The sequence below is a fragment of the Marmota marmota genome, unplaced genomic scaffold (genome assembly GCF_001458135.2).
Source record: "Marmota marmota marmota unplaced genomic scaffold, marMar, whole genome shotgun sequence".
Classification (NCBI taxonomy): Eukaryota; Metazoa; Chordata; class Mammalia; order Rodentia; family Sciuridae; genus Marmota; species Marmota marmota.
Genome location: NW_026000026.1, coordinates 79,458,334 through 79,473,768, shown reverse-complemented (window position 1 = coordinate 79,473,768; position 15,435 = coordinate 79,458,334). Strand labels below are relative to the sequence as shown.

The 15,435-nt window shown below is 40.8% G+C and overlaps 1 protein-coding gene across 1 annotated transcript in view; it reads right to left on the bottom strand.

The window, feature by feature from the left end:
- The window catches only part of Adrb2 (adrenoceptor beta 2), a 17,273-nt gene extending 2,751 nt beyond the window's left edge, over positions 1-14,522 (bottom strand). The window contains exon 1 of the mRNA XM_015485943.1: positions 14,511-14,522. The gene's annotated coding sequence lies outside the window, so the exon portion shown is untranslated. The remainder of the gene's footprint in view (positions 1-14,510) is intronic.
- Between the last annotated feature and the right edge of the window lie 913 nt (positions 14,523-15,435).

Below are 15,435 nucleotides of genomic sequence, written 5' to 3'. Positions count from 1 at the left end.
TATATATATATATATATATATATATATATATATATATATATATATATATACAAGAGATTTTGTTTTTAATTCTTGTTTTTAACTCCCTTGCTATCTGTTCCTCTGGAGATGTGTTGAAAATGAAAACAATGTACATTTCCTTTCAAACTTAATTTCTTCAGTTAACTCCATTGTAACTAAAACATAAAAAAAAAAACACCCTTCATCTGATGGATAATTTGTTCATCTGTTGGGCTGTGCCATATGAAATTGCCACCATTTTCCCTATTTAAATTATAAAAATGGCAATTTCATACAATTCATATGATTAAAAGTGTATTGGCATGAAGAACATTTTGAAACTACAGAAAGCAAAATAATTCTCCACTAACAAAGTTGGATCAAGCCTTAAAACTGAGGTCTTAAAACAAAAGGAAAGCTGTGGTATTTCTCCTTTGCATCTGGCATATGACTTTACTGTTGAAAAAATTTAATTTTCAGGGTTTGATTTCTCATGTATTAGTGGTGTTTTTGAAAAACTGAAAGTATTCATGTAGTGTAACCAAACATACTTTGCAGGTTACATAACAACATAACAATGGGTAACATTTATGAAACATTCCACTATGTGCTTTTTGTGCATTATTGCATTTAATCCTTCCCACAGTCCCATGGGGGGCTATTTTTAGCTTAATTCACAAATGGAGCTCAAAGAAGCAAACAGCTTGCCCTGGGGCAATGGTCAGGCAGTGATAGAAGCTGGATTCGAACCCAAATCTGCCTAACACTAGGGCCCATTTTAAAATCTTTTCAATGTACTGCATTATGGCGTGCATAAAGAGCAGAGGAGAGAAGCACTATGGCTGGAATTAAATACCCAGATTCCAGAATTATCTGCCAGGGAACTTTGCTGTTCACTTGCCTTGGGAAAATTGCAAGGAGGGAGTCTAATTTCTTTCATCTCTAAAAGGTGGGGGATAAAGTCACTTTCATTGGGGTGAGTGAGAATCAAGTGCTATAATGAACATGAAAGTGCTCTTGTCATCCAAATATGGATTATTGGTGAAGTTTACATAAATTACTTAGTAGTCACTTAGAATATACTGTTACTCTTCTTTATCAGAACAATAAAATACTTCAGGAATTAAGTGGAATGTTCACTTTGGAAGTAAAGCTCAGAAACAAAACTCAATCTATGTCTCCATGAACTTCAGTCAATAGCAGAAATTGTCTTTTTGCAAGACAGATGCCTCATAAAAACAAATATTTCCCATAAAAGCCACAGATATCAATTAAGGATCTATTATGTTCCCATAATTTTCAAAATATACCCACCCCATATTTGTGTTTTCCAAAATTGGCTCTGGTATGATGCATTTTTAGGAAGAGGTGGTGCATGTTATGCAATGTTTCTTTAAATATACATCTACACTGAATTGTGGAACTAAACCATTTAAAACCCCCTTCCTGTTTGTGAAACTATGGAATAAATAAGCATATTGTTTAATCTTTCCCAAAAAAACAACAAAAAAGAACTAAGAAAACCCTTTTAAGACAAACATTAATCGATCATTTATTTAGATGCACACATAAGTCACTAAAAAATTTAACTGAATGTTTGGGGAAACACCCTTCTATAAACCCACAGGCACTAAATCAAGAAGGGGAAACTGCTTATGTCAACTAGGAAGTCTCAAGACTTTGCCCAGCAGCCTTGACAAATGGACAAAAGGAAAGCTGTGGTATTTCTCTCTCTCCCCACCCCTCACCCCACACCCTTGCTCTCTCTCCTACATCTCAAAACTGGTAGGAGTTTCAAGATGTTGTCTTCTCACCAAGATTCTTTTCTCTGACCTCTTTAGAATTCAGAATAAGAGGCAATTAGAATGGGAAAGAGTTTAATGAACCCTTTCTTCAGTGTATCCCCCCCACCCAAGTTTGCAAAAGAGGAACCTGAGGTAGAGAAATAAGAAGTGTCCGGTCCAAGGTGGTAGGAAAATCAGGAGTCCGGCTCTGCCTCATGGCCTCACATGTTTTCACTGCCTGACATATGTTATTTCATTTCCCAGTGGAATAGTTTGACCAGAACTGCCTACTGAACTTGTGGCCTTAGAGAGTTAATGCTTCAGCTGAACTAGAAAGCTCTTGGTAGACAAAATGCACCTTCATCTGATGTAAGAAAAAGCAGGCTCTTTTATGGTGATTGATAGTATCTAATTGCATATTGTGTCAATCCCTTAAGACACTTATCTGTCACTTCCTGCCACCAAACAGGAATAAAACCCACAGTTTAATTTCCCTAATGATTGTTTGAACAGGAGTAAAGTTCAGTGGTGTCAGAGAATGCCCGTACACTTATAACTGGACGGATGGCTTACGTGAATCTTATCTTGGGTCTTGGCTTATGCAAGAGTCTCTCCATCTTTATGATCCTTGAGTAGAGTAACATCTACAGATTCCTTTGGTTTTAAACATATGTCTTTAATAATATCTCTGTAAAGCATTATCTCATTAAATGTAAATGAGATTAATACATGTAAATTGTTTAGCATGCTGCCTTAGAAAAGAGATAGATGTTATCATTATAATTGAATTAAAATGTACATAAAGAATGCACTTTTTGCACCATTTCATGTGTGAAAGGACTGTTTGAACATGGATAATGAGTAATTTATTTTAATTTAAATTGCTATGAAAAGCAATTGAGAAAAAGAACAAAACTTTATTCCTCAGAAAGAAGAATGATTCTGAAAATAACCATTAACATTGAGTTACATCTAGATGGAGTGACAGGGGTTTGGGGATGAAGCATCTCACAGTCTCTAGGCAGCTCCCTATATAGTGCATCCCCGAATTCTTAGAGAACCATCTCTAGTGACTGCAAACTCAACAGCCCCTTTGGTAGGTCCAGATTTTGAACTAAAATCTATATTACAACTTCTGCCCAAGGATCTTAAGTCTGCCTCTTTGAGGTCACTGAAAACAAGTCTTCCCTCTTTCTTCTAAGCCTGTCTTTCAGCTTTTGGGAAACTCTCCTGAGCCCTCTCCTCTTCAGGTTTAGTATTCCCGAGTCTAGAGCCCCTTTACCATCACAGAAGATCTCTTCTATTCATCTCTATTCTATGTCTTCTATTCAAGACTTTGCCCACCAGCCTTGACAAATGAATAAAAAGAAAGCTGTGGTATTTCTCTCTCTCTCCACCCCACACCCCACACCCTTGCTCTCTCAAAACTGGTAGGAGTTTCAAGATGTTGTCTTCTCACCAAGATTCTTTTCTCTGACCTCTTTAGAATTTAGAGTGAGAGGCAATTAGAATGGGAAAGAGTTTAATGAACCCTTTCTTCAGTGTATCACCCCCCCACACACAAGTTTGCAAAAGAGGAACCTGAGGTAGAGAAACAAGAAGTGTCCGGTGCAAGGTGGTAGGAATCAGGAGTCTGGCTCTGCCTCATGGCCTCATGGCTTGGTTTGTTGATGTCTAAACTTAACATCAATACCTGGAAAGATCCTAGAACAAGTTATCAAACAATCACTTTGCAATCACCTTGGCAACCATAAAGTAAAGCAGAGCAACCACTAAAGCTTTCTGAGTAGCTGATTATACCAGATGAATTTAATTTCCTGCTATGCTAGAGTTTTATGAGAGACATGCTAATAAATCCTCCACATGGAAGGGGCACTGAACAAAGGGAGATGACATTAAATTAAAGCCAGGGAACTTCACTTGGCCATATAAAGAACTCCTTGGCCTGAAGAGAATTAATCATTCAAAGGGGCTAAATTCTGGCAGCTTTTCTCAGCTGGGATTTTGCAAGAGAACTGAACCTTACAGAAAATTATTTGAGTGACTATTCTTCCCAACTCTCCCAAGGGTGGTACAAAACTATTGCCCTCCTAGGGACATAAGAGAGAAATTAAACCATTAAATACAATGTAATGGATGCCCCAGGGCACAGGGTTCAGTTCTCTTGCTGAGTAGGAGAGAGATTGCTAGGAGTCTCCTTCAGGTAGGGGAATGAAGAGTGTGTGTTGGGATGTCTGTGAGCCATGGAAGCAGTTTGACAGCGCATGGATGGGGGACCAGGAGACCTAGGTTCTAGGCCCTATACAGCTATCATGTCCCGGGGAATCTTAATAAGTCTCCTTCTTTCTGAGCCTCAGTCTTCATCTATGAATGAGAGCTTGGCTTGGTGACATCCAAGGGCCTTCCATTCTAAAGTGAACAAGGCTGTAGTGGGAGGAAGTGCCTTGAGGGTTATTGAGGAGAGGAGTTCCTGACTCTGAAGAGCCACTGTGGAGTTGGCAGGCATAACTTTGTATCCTACAAAATGACGTGTTTATTGGTCACCCTCCCCTCCCACTGTCATGTTCTGCTCTTCACATTTTACCATCACTATTTCTGCTATTTTAAGTAACAGGTGTACTATGATTTACTAGATTATTGACTCACTTTTAAAACTCCAAACATTTATTTTTAAAGAAAAAATTTTTATCACTGCCATTACCATACGGGGGAAAACAAGTGTCATTTGCCATAAATAGAAAGTAACCATGAAAACAAAACAACGTTAGTACATTTTAGTTTGATTTTGTTGCCTGCCAACGTTCTGTGCCTGAGGCATGCCCTCTTTTTATTGAAAGGGAAGATTAGCAAGTGCTATAGAGATATTCATGATATTCTAGTACCAAATGGGACTTTCTCCACCTATGTTAAAAACACTGAAAGAAATTGAAAAGGAAATAACTTCTGGATAGTGAGTATTACTTAATATGCTATACTGAGTTATTTATAATAATTTCTTCTTATTAAGAAACCTAAAGGTATCTCAGCCCCAGAATTTTGCTAGTGAGACACTTTCCTGTGAATGGAACCCAGTGCCATGATAGAAAGGGCAAGGGCTTGGAGACAGATGGATCTGGGTGCCAATCCTAGCTCTGCCTTCGAAGTATTGTGTGTTTCAAGCAATATGCTTTAGCATTCTGGGTCTCAGAATGTTCATATGCAAGATGAGGACAAAGTCTTAAATAATTGTTGAGGGAATAGAAAGAATGTAGAAAACACTAGGTTTGGAAAGGAAGGGAGAGAACCCAGAGATGTGATAAGGGAACAGATTGGCATAACTTGCAAGGGCTGGTGGGGGGGAGGAAATGAGCCAAAGGGGTGGGGCCATTACCAAACAGGGTCAGAGAAGCATAGTGGTCTGACTGTGGCCGTAGGGCAAGAAGAGGTGATGAATTCAGATATGACTGTATCAAATTTGAGGTTTCTGTTGGTCATCAAAATGGAAGTTAAAAATATCATAATGATTAGAAGATAAATAGATTTAGAGTGCTGTGGCTGTTGGTGGTGGCCATTATGATGGAGGCATTCCCTGAATAGAGAATATCAGTATTCTCAGAAGTTGCTGGGTAGTCAAACCAAGTCATGCATTTAGGAGCTTAGCACAATGTTTCCAGAAGAGGTGTTTATCATCATCATTGTCATCGTGGTCATTGTCATCATGGTCATCATCATCTTGGGTTGTCTAGGGCAGCTTCCATTTCCGGAAACTATGTGAATTTTTCTAAGGACAATCATTTAAGAAAAACAAATTAATCCAATAGGGAAACCATTTTTTGTGTACATCCAACTACTAATGGTGTTAAGTTTGGGGCTAGATTTGAGGGGATGTCTTGCATTGGATTCACTGGAAACTGTGTCTGGGGTGAGGAGTTGTGTGCAAATGATTGGGAAAGGAAGGGATTCCTAGAGAAGCCAGGCAGAGAGTGGAAGAAGCAGCCCGGGGAGGGGATGAAGCAAAGGCAAAGACCCAGGCAGAGCCTGAGTCTAGGAGCAGCTTTGGAACAACTCTGGAGCCAACTGCTTCCTCCAATTGTTAGCTGTAAAACCGTGATCAAGTTACTTAATCTTCCTGCATCTCGCTTTCCTTATCTGTAAATTGGAGCTGTTGATAATATCTCAAAATTTCATGGGGTTGCTATGAGGATCAAATGAGTTAATATCTGTAACGTGGTCATGATTGGTCCTCAACATAGTGCTAAGTTAACTATTGATATTAAATCCAGAGGAGCTGTGGAAAGGTCTATAGCTATGACAATCATGAAGCATCCCATAAGGAAAGCTATACATGAAATTTCTTGGACTGAAGAACCCCTAATTGCAAACTATCCCACACTGAGGCACAAGGCAAGGAAGCGCAGTATCTTGTGGGACCTGGAAGAAAGAAGTGAAATAGTTGTGAGGATCAAGCAGTATCTGGTGGAGAAGAGGAGGGAGGAAGCAGGGTTAATGGGAAATAATGGAGATAAAATAGATGATAGGAAAAGTCTGAGGAAGAAAAGACCCTCAGGAAAAGAAAATGGGATGGCCACTTTCCAAAGCAGGGCCTTTTGCTGAGGATCAAGAGGGAAAGATGTCTGTGGGTCAAGGAGAGGTGGTCGGGATGCATAGCTAAGTCTCATCACTGCCATAATGGGGATGAGGCAGTGGAACATGTCCTGGCCTCCCTCCTACTGGTGACTATCCCTCTCTGGGCTGTAGTTTCCTCATGTGTAAAGTGGTAAGGTGAAATCAAGTCCTTAATATCAGAACCTTGTATTTAATTGACAGTTGTTAAGGAATGCAAAAGATAAAAGGTGTAGTTTTTGTTTATTCTGTATATTACATATCAGGCACTGGGCTTAATGTGCACATCATTCTCATTTCTCATCTTATATTCTACATTCATTTCTGTACAACCTTATGAGATAGTAGTTATTCCCATTTTACAGATGAGAAGTTTAGAGAAATGAAGCAGCCTGCCCCAGATTTTATGGTAAGAAGAGGGAAGGGGTTCTGACCTCCTCTGCACACAAGCCTTGCTCTAATCCACTAACTCAGGACTCAGAGGTAGCAGCCCAGGCTCTGTAAGAGGGCTAAAGGTTCAGCTTGCCGAGAAGGAAGTTCTCTGGTTGTCAGGGTCTCACCTTTGAGTTTTACCAGACTACTGGAGCAAAGAGGCAGCAGTTTACAATCACTGATGGGAAACATGCCAAATGACCAAGATTCGAGGACCAGCATCCTGGTCATGATTTCTAAAAAGAGAGAGAGGATGTTGGAGCTTGGTAGTCACCCGCTTTGAGGCTGTGGGCTCTGCTCATGCCACCTCCTCTACTCACTCACAGTCCTCTCCCCTGTCTACCTGCTTTGCCACTCTCTTCACCTCCTTCACTGGTTTCTAACCCATAACACGCACACATACACACACACACACACACACACAGCTTTCTCCAGGAAGACTTAGTAATTGCAATGCTAGTTAGATGACTCTTCTGAATGCTCACCCCACAGTACGCTCACCTGTGTTATTATCCCCCCACTGGCTGCTGATACCTCTTTACCTGTTTGTATCTCCAACACTCCAATGCAGAATAAAAAAGGCAAGTAGTACACATGATCGGGGAAGGGGATATTTTGTGCATGTACACACACATTCTTTAAGATATTCTTAAAGCACTGTGTGAGAGGCTAAGGGATATAAGAAAATGAATAAGGAGATAAGATCATTACCTTTAAATAGTGCACACACAAGTACCGAAACTTGACTTCCATGTATAACAGTAACTACTGTTTTGGGTCTATAGACGTGATTTTATCAGTGATCAAGGACCCATTCGGTACCCATCTCCCCAAATAGACTCTGGGGAGGAGGCATGAGGAAGTTTTCCATGAAGAGTAGGTAAGCACCAGATAACAAGGGATCACTAGCCAAGATAATAATGGGATTTTAAAAAAGAAAATAAATTGTCATGGCTGTTTGGAGAGTGATTTAGCAGAATTCATTAGCATATAAAATGTTCTTTCACTTGGAAATTCCATGACTAGAAATTTGTTCCTTAAGTATCAGGTTATATATGTGAAGTTTTGATGGAAGGTTGCTTGTAATAAAGAAAGATTTTTAAAAACTAAATTTCAGAAAGGGAAATGACTAAACAGATTAGAAGAAACCCATATATGGTATTGTGATGTATAACTACTAAAAAGGATGGAGTAGGCAGACCTATATGCGCTGACTCGGGAAGTTGCCCTCACTTTGTCATCCAGGAGAAAAATGACTCCAGTTTTATTTTGTTAAAAAAAAAAAAAAAAAAAAGCATGCAAGCTTGGGCTCTGCTAAGCGACTACTTGCAAGTTCTAATGTATGGTAACATAGCATCAGTAAGACACATAATTATGATTTGATGGACTGTGTGAGAGAAAGGCTATAAAAGGTATAAAAAAGGGATCTGCACTCAGAGGGATAGTTTTCTTTGTTGTATCAGGAAAGATAAGAATACATTATAAGTTTTTTCATTCAGTTGGTGGCCATTGAACTGGGCCCGAAGGCTGCACAGAACTTTGGTAGTCAGGCTTGAAAGGAGGAAATGTCCAAGACAATAGCACGTGCAGATGTGTAAAAGTGGGAGACTTTCAACTCTGCCTGAGAAACTGTGAATATTGCAGGAGAGCTCAGACACTGGGTGTGGGAGGAGGGAACATTTAGGGGTAGGTGGGTTGTAAATTTTGAAAGCCACTGGATGTCTGAGATGATGGGTTGAGGCTTCAGAGAGACCGCAGAAGCAGGTGGAGCAGGCCAGGGAAAGCTGCAATCTGGAAAAGAGCCGGCTGGGAGATAAACGAGGCTATTTCACAGAGATGTGCTCAGGAGCCCTGTGCCAAAGGAGCAGATGAGGAGAGACGCGAATTTGGCAAGGAGAGCAATATGGCACTGCTCCCGTGGGTCTGTGCTTGTGCCAGTTCTGTTTCCTCATTTGTAAAGCAGAGTTCTGCTCTTTTCCTACCTGCTCTCAGAATGGTGGTGAGAATCAAATGAACAAATGTGTGTGCAGCTTTGGGGCTGACAGCCAGAAAAGGGGCCGCATTCCTCTAGGGGACTATGACTATTGTGGCACGAAAATCTAGGACAGATCTCAGGTAAGGTAGCATTCAGGTTGACCTGGGGGAGGGAGGCATGGCAAGCTGTGGTAGCATATGGAGTGGTCATCTGGGCAATGAGGGATGAAGAGAAGTGAGTGGATCAACGTGCAAAATCCAGAGACAACAAGAAAATCTTTGTATATCTACCACATTGGAAAAGTTTAATGCCTAACACAAACTCAGGATCGGAATCAGACACCAACACTCCATTAGTTATTGTTACACAAAAATGTAGAATGCACATATCTTTTGACTCAGCAATTCCATTACCAAGACCTACTCTTGCAGATCTATGTGCACAGATAAATAAAAGGTATGTGTAAAGGACGTTCGTTGACAGTATTGACATAATGACACTACCCCAAGAAATATCCTAAATGTTTATCAATGGAGAATGGCAGAATAGATTAATGTATTAACACATGATGAACAATTGTGCAAACAAGGATGTTTTACTTCATAATTGCCCAAGGTGGCCTCCAGTAGGTGAATGGATAAACAGTGGTATGGCCAGGGAATGGAAGTCTTCTATTCAGTGATAGAAAAACATGGAGGAAACTTCAGTGCATATTACTAAAGTAAAAGAAGCTAATCTGAAAAGAGTGCATGCTATATGACATTCTGGAAAAGTTAAAACCATGGAGACACTCTACAGATCAAGTGTTGTCATGGGTTGGGGACAGGGTGGGATGGATAGGAAGGAGCACAGGGGGGAAGTGAAACTATTCTGTAGGATACCATAATGGTAGATTCATGTCATTATACATTTATCAAAACCCTTAGAATATACAACACCAAGAAAGATAGTAAAAGATAAAGTAAATGATAGACATTGGTGATTATGGTGTGTCAATATAGGTTCATCCATTGTACCAAATATCCTTCTCTGGTGGGGGATGTCGACAGTGGGAAAGGCCATGCATGTGTGAGGGCAGTAGCTACAGAGCAAGCACCAAGCACCCTGTACCTTCCACTCATTTGTGAACTTGAAACTTCTCTAAAAAAATAAAGTCCTTTATTAAATAAGAAAGGTAGCTCTGTATTAGCTGATATGAAGCAATAACCAAAAACATGTCATAAAGTAAAATAGGTAACTGCAAAAATATAAGCAGCACATTTCCATTTGCGTAAAACAACATTTTTGTATGGCATCTACCCAATTTCAATGTGTACCCATAGGGAGATGTGTGCATTAATTTGATAAATTAGTATAAATGTACAGTGCAACTTTATTGTTCAAAAAGATTGAGATAGACATGTGCTGTTTCATTAAGATCTGCAGGATATTAAGTGAATTTTTTAAACAAAACTTTGTATAATATAAAACTTTTTGAATAAATAATATAAGTTTTTTTTTTCATAAACAATGTAAAAGATGCTCAGAAGTAGTTAATAGCATATGTCAAATAGAAGGGGATAGAGACTGGGAGCTGGGATGGGTGAGGCAAGCTGAGAAGTATTCTTTTAGTTATATATTGTGGTTCTCATCTATTCTGTTTGAATTTTTACTGAGTCTTTTTAAAAAGCTCAATTGAGTAAAAAACAAATCAAAACATAATACTCTACGAAATTCTAGAATATACTCTCATGGCCACAAAAGTCTTTTCATTTCCCCTTTGCCCCCCCTTTTGTGGAGAAATCGAGATGTGATTTAAGCCAAAGTTAATAAACTCAGCAATAAATCTGTATCTGCACAGACCAGGATGAGGGTGTGGAGGGAGTGCACCACCAACAAGAGCAAAAAAAAAGTAAAAATGGAAACGGTTAGAATTTTTGGTAACCCTTTTTGGGGAGGGAAGAGGAAGGATGTGAGAAGAAACCAGGAAATGAAAATAAAGAGGGCAAAAACTTGAACAAATGAGGAAGCTATGAGAGAAAAGACTGAGCTTGCTAAACAGCTTCTGGAGCCACTGTTCCATCTCGTGTGTGTGTGGAAGTGCTTTATCTCAGCATGTGTCTGCTGATGCGGTCCTTTTTGACAGTCCAGTGGATTAACAGGGCTATAAATCATTCTATCTCAGAGTTGGAGTGCCCTGAAGGATCACCTTGCTCAGCAGAGCTCCACTTCAGCAAAAGGGTCTCAGAGGAGGCCACAGACAGCAAGGGTGGCAATGAGAGGCCTGGTGTCTGCACCCCAACCAGCACTGCCCCACTTCCAGCTGTGTCTGCTTAGAACTGTATTTGTGTATATCTTCCATTATTAAAAAAAATAAATTATCCACTGCTATTCCAACTCTGTCTTAGGACAAATGCAAAACATCTCAGAAGAAGGAATTTGGGAAGACTGTGTCTAGAACTCAGGGCTTTAGAACCTCAATCTCTTTTTATGTTTTTTTTTTTTTCCATTCATTTAATTTTAGCCTGAAAAGAAGAGGAAAAGGCCTAAATGCAAGTTTAAATTTTGTTGGCTTAATGTAAATTAGAATCTTCCTAGGGGTGGAAAATCAGGATTAAAACCAATAAAGAAAATAAAACCAAGAACTAAACAGAATAGACAAAAGAGCAAAATTGTGCTCAAATGTTTTCATGGGTGAATGGAAGTTGGAAAAAATTAATGGCAGGACTTAGACAAATTTTGCAGATGCAACCAAAACATATAATGGTTTGATTACTTACTCTAGGTCAGTTGCTTTTTAAGGCACTGTTGACACAATGATGAACATGTCAGACATTTCTGTCCTCAACCGTTTGTAGTCTAGAATACAGTTGGGCAGTTTGCACAAAACAAAAGCATGGAATCACTTACATGAATGTTTGTTCACTTATTCAATGAACTCTTCTGAGCTTCCAATTATTTGCAAAGTGCAGCAGAGCCTGATGTGCCCTGTCTCACATCAAAAGATGTTCATCTCAGCCACCATGAAGTTCAGAGTCAAGAAGGAACCAGCTGCTCAAGGAAGCCTTTTGATGGGGAGATGTAAGTGCACTGTTTGCTGCTTACTGGAAAGTGGATGAGAGGTCAGGTAAACAGAGTAGCCAGGGGAGCAAAGTGGCAGATTGCTAAGATGAACTGGCAAGAGGCAAAGCAGAGGCTCCTGCCCCTTGCAGGGGGTGGACATGCTGATGTACTAAGCAGCCAGTCAGTGAGTGACCAAGGAGCCCAGAGGTGCAGCATAGACCCTCAGGACTCTAGAATCCCAGAGCCTAGCTGGCATGCAAGATCAAGGGGCCTGGTCCTGCCTGCACAGTGGGGAGCCTGAGGCCCACGGGTCAGAAGGGGCTTATCAATGTCACATAGCAAGTCAGATGCTATGCTGAGCTCAGTAGACAGGACTTTCAGCCTAGCACTTTTCCCACTGCTTCATCCTACCTCACAAAAGGAATGTCACAGTGGTTAAACACAAGTTGTTTTGTAGTTACATAGACCTGGGTTTGCATTCCAGTCCTGCCTATGGCTGTGACTGTGATCTGAGGCAAGTTTTGTCTTTTAACCTTGATCCCTTCCTTTGTAAATTGGGGAAGGTAACTAATCACCACGATGGCTTTCCTCTAAGGTGCTTCCTTCCTGTATGCACCTGTCTTAACAAGAGGTGGAGTGTAATATTCCATCTCATTGAATCTGGTCTGACTTACAACTACTCTGACCAATGAATACAATGGACTTCCAGTTCTGGGGCTAGTCCCTTAGAGGACTGGCAACAGCTGCCGGTCTCCCCTGAGCTATGTAAGGACCTTCACTATGGGAGAATACTATCCAGATATTTCCACTGAACAAACCCCAGATGAGCCAAGTGGTAGAGCACACTCCTGCAGAGAAATCTCCCTGCCTATTCCAACCCCAGACTTCAGATGGTTCCATTCCCAGGCCACCATCTGGCTGTAAACACATAAGAGGCCCCAAGCAAGAATCATCCAGCTAAACCTTCTTCCCAAACCAAGAGAGAGAATAATAAAATAATATTTTTTTTAAGTTTGGGATTTATTTGTCACAGAGCAATAGGTAAGGGAGACACTTAACTTCCTGAGACTACTGTGTGGATTCCTGAGACAACTACTTAGAACAGGGTCCTGGCACACAGTGAAACTGAATAGACGAGGCTCTTTATTTTAATGAGCTAAAGACAAATCCCAAACAACTCCACTGCATGTCTCTTAGAGAAAGTGTATCTGCAGCACCTCTAATGGATGCCTTTGCAGAGACTGAATGGAATGGAGCTCGTCCCTCCTCCCCTCAGGGATCCCAGGGTCTTTGAAAATAATCTTGCTTGCCCCTCCATGTGTGCTCCAGCGCCAGTGGTCTCAGTCCTTCCCATGAGTCAGGCAGGTTTTTGCACATATTTTCCTCTATGCCTAAAATCTTTTCCTTTCCCCGTTTCTCTTACTTCTAAGTGTACTCATTTCTCTGGAAGTCTGGGTCTCCACCTCTGGGACTCTTAGAGCACTGAGCTCCTCTCCTTCCCAACACTAATCTCAGTTTTGCACCTTTGCTTTCATTTGTGAGATTATTCCACTCCTATCTTTTCCAAAAAGCTTCTTCAGGGCACAGGCAACATAGATTTCATTTGCGTTTGCTTATCACCCCTATCCCCCAAGTTTAGCACCAGCTGAACTCCTGAAATATTGATGTTCAATAAATAATTATTGCCAGCAAGTAGGCTTCCATTTTCCTTGTGGCTTTTCTTCTTCAGATGACGCATCACCAGTCCCACCGAGGTGTAGGTCTTGGTTTCATATTTGTTCTCTTCCCTTCCATTGACCCTGCCCACATTCCCTTCCCTCGCAGCCACCTTCAAGCCCCACAGTCAGTGGCCTGTTTAGTCTTTTTGCTATTTGGGGAGGAGGCATCTCCAATACCCACCAGTTCCTCCTCTACCGTTGTCTGTTGTCAAACAAGGCACTTCCTTCCTCAAACTTGCACAGTGGGTCCCCAGGGCTCCAGGCAAATCTGCTACATGGACACCCCTCTTGCATCAACTTTCCAACACCACATTTCCTCTTCTCACCACTGTCCCTCTGTTCTACTCCTTGTCATCCTCGCCCACTCCAAATGCACTCTTTCCACCAAGTCCAGCCTCTCCCCACTCCAGCCCTCCTCTGCCCCAGCTGCCTCAGAGAGTTCCTGAACTGCAGATCTGCTCCTGCTACTTCCCCGACTGAGATCCTCAACAAACTCTCCTCCCAACCCTTTTGCCTATAGCAGTGGTTACAAACTGGCATCCATAGGCCACATCTGGCCTACAGATGTCTTTAGTTTGGCCTGCAGATTTTAAAAAATGAATTAGGCTCTAACATTTAAAAAATGGGGGCTTTCACGTGAAATTGTGTGATGCCTAGCTTCTTTTAAAAATATCAGAGACCTGCCACACAGGGAATAGGAAAATAATGATTTAGAGCTGAGTAGGGCCTGATGTTTTAGGGCACATGGTCTCCAATTTGCTGCAGTCTCCACCACTCCCTAAAGTCCTTAGACTTTCAGGCTAAGTGGTCAGCTGCTATTAAGTTTGCACTTGCTTATGATTCATCGGAGTGTTCTATTTGTGCAAACTTCCTGCCTGCTATAGGCCCTTGTGTTGCTATCCCTATGTGACCTATAAGAATTCTCAGCTTCTGAGCATGTCAAAAAGGAGAAGGAACTGGGTGTGGTGGCACACGCCTATAATCTCAGTGGTTCAGGAGGCTGAGGCAGGAGGATCTCGAGTTCAAAGCCAGTTTCACCAATGGCAAGGCACTAAGCAATTCAGTGAGACCCTGTTTCTAAATAAAATACAACAAAATAGGGCTGGGGATGTGGCTCAGTGGTTGAGTGCCCCTGAGTTCGATCCCTGGTATCAAAAAAAAAAAAAAAAGGAGAGAAAAAAAATAGAGAAATAAGTTTTTTATCAGTTAGTCTCTCATACTTGATTAGCACTTAAAATTCACAGATCACTTTTATTTTGTGTGTGAAGGCTAAAATTATGATTATTTTTAATTGTCTTCTTTGTGTTTTCCTATATTTAAAAAAAATTTCTGCAATATATACATACTTTTCCTTTTACAAAGCTACAATTTAAGTAGGGGATACACCAACAGAATTTTAGCTGTGTATATAAAACATGGAATTTCCCCCCTTTACTTATTGCTATCATTGGCTCTGTTATCTAAGTAGGTTGCCTCTTATCACATGATATTACCATTTGTGTCAGTTAAAACAAATTTAAATCGCACTTTTATCTTTTTCTGTAATTGCTTTATTGTAGTATAACAGATACATATAAGTGAAAATTTCAAGTATTTTTGTAAATGTATTTTAATGTTTAAGCAAACTCGTAAAATGACTATACTTTTGTAAATGAAACCCAGATCAAGAGAGAACTTCTGCATTTATTAGCTCATTTGAACTTCATGAGAGGCAGGTGGGATCTCAGGCAAAGAAATGGAGCTGACAGAAGGCAAAATGAAACACCATGCTTCAGGACTCCCACCTGGTACGTGGAGGCACTGAGACTTGAACCTCACCTCCCATGTCTTGATGAAAGTCCCCAAGGGCCAGGGGAGGCAGAGAGGCAGTGCCAGGAAGAGA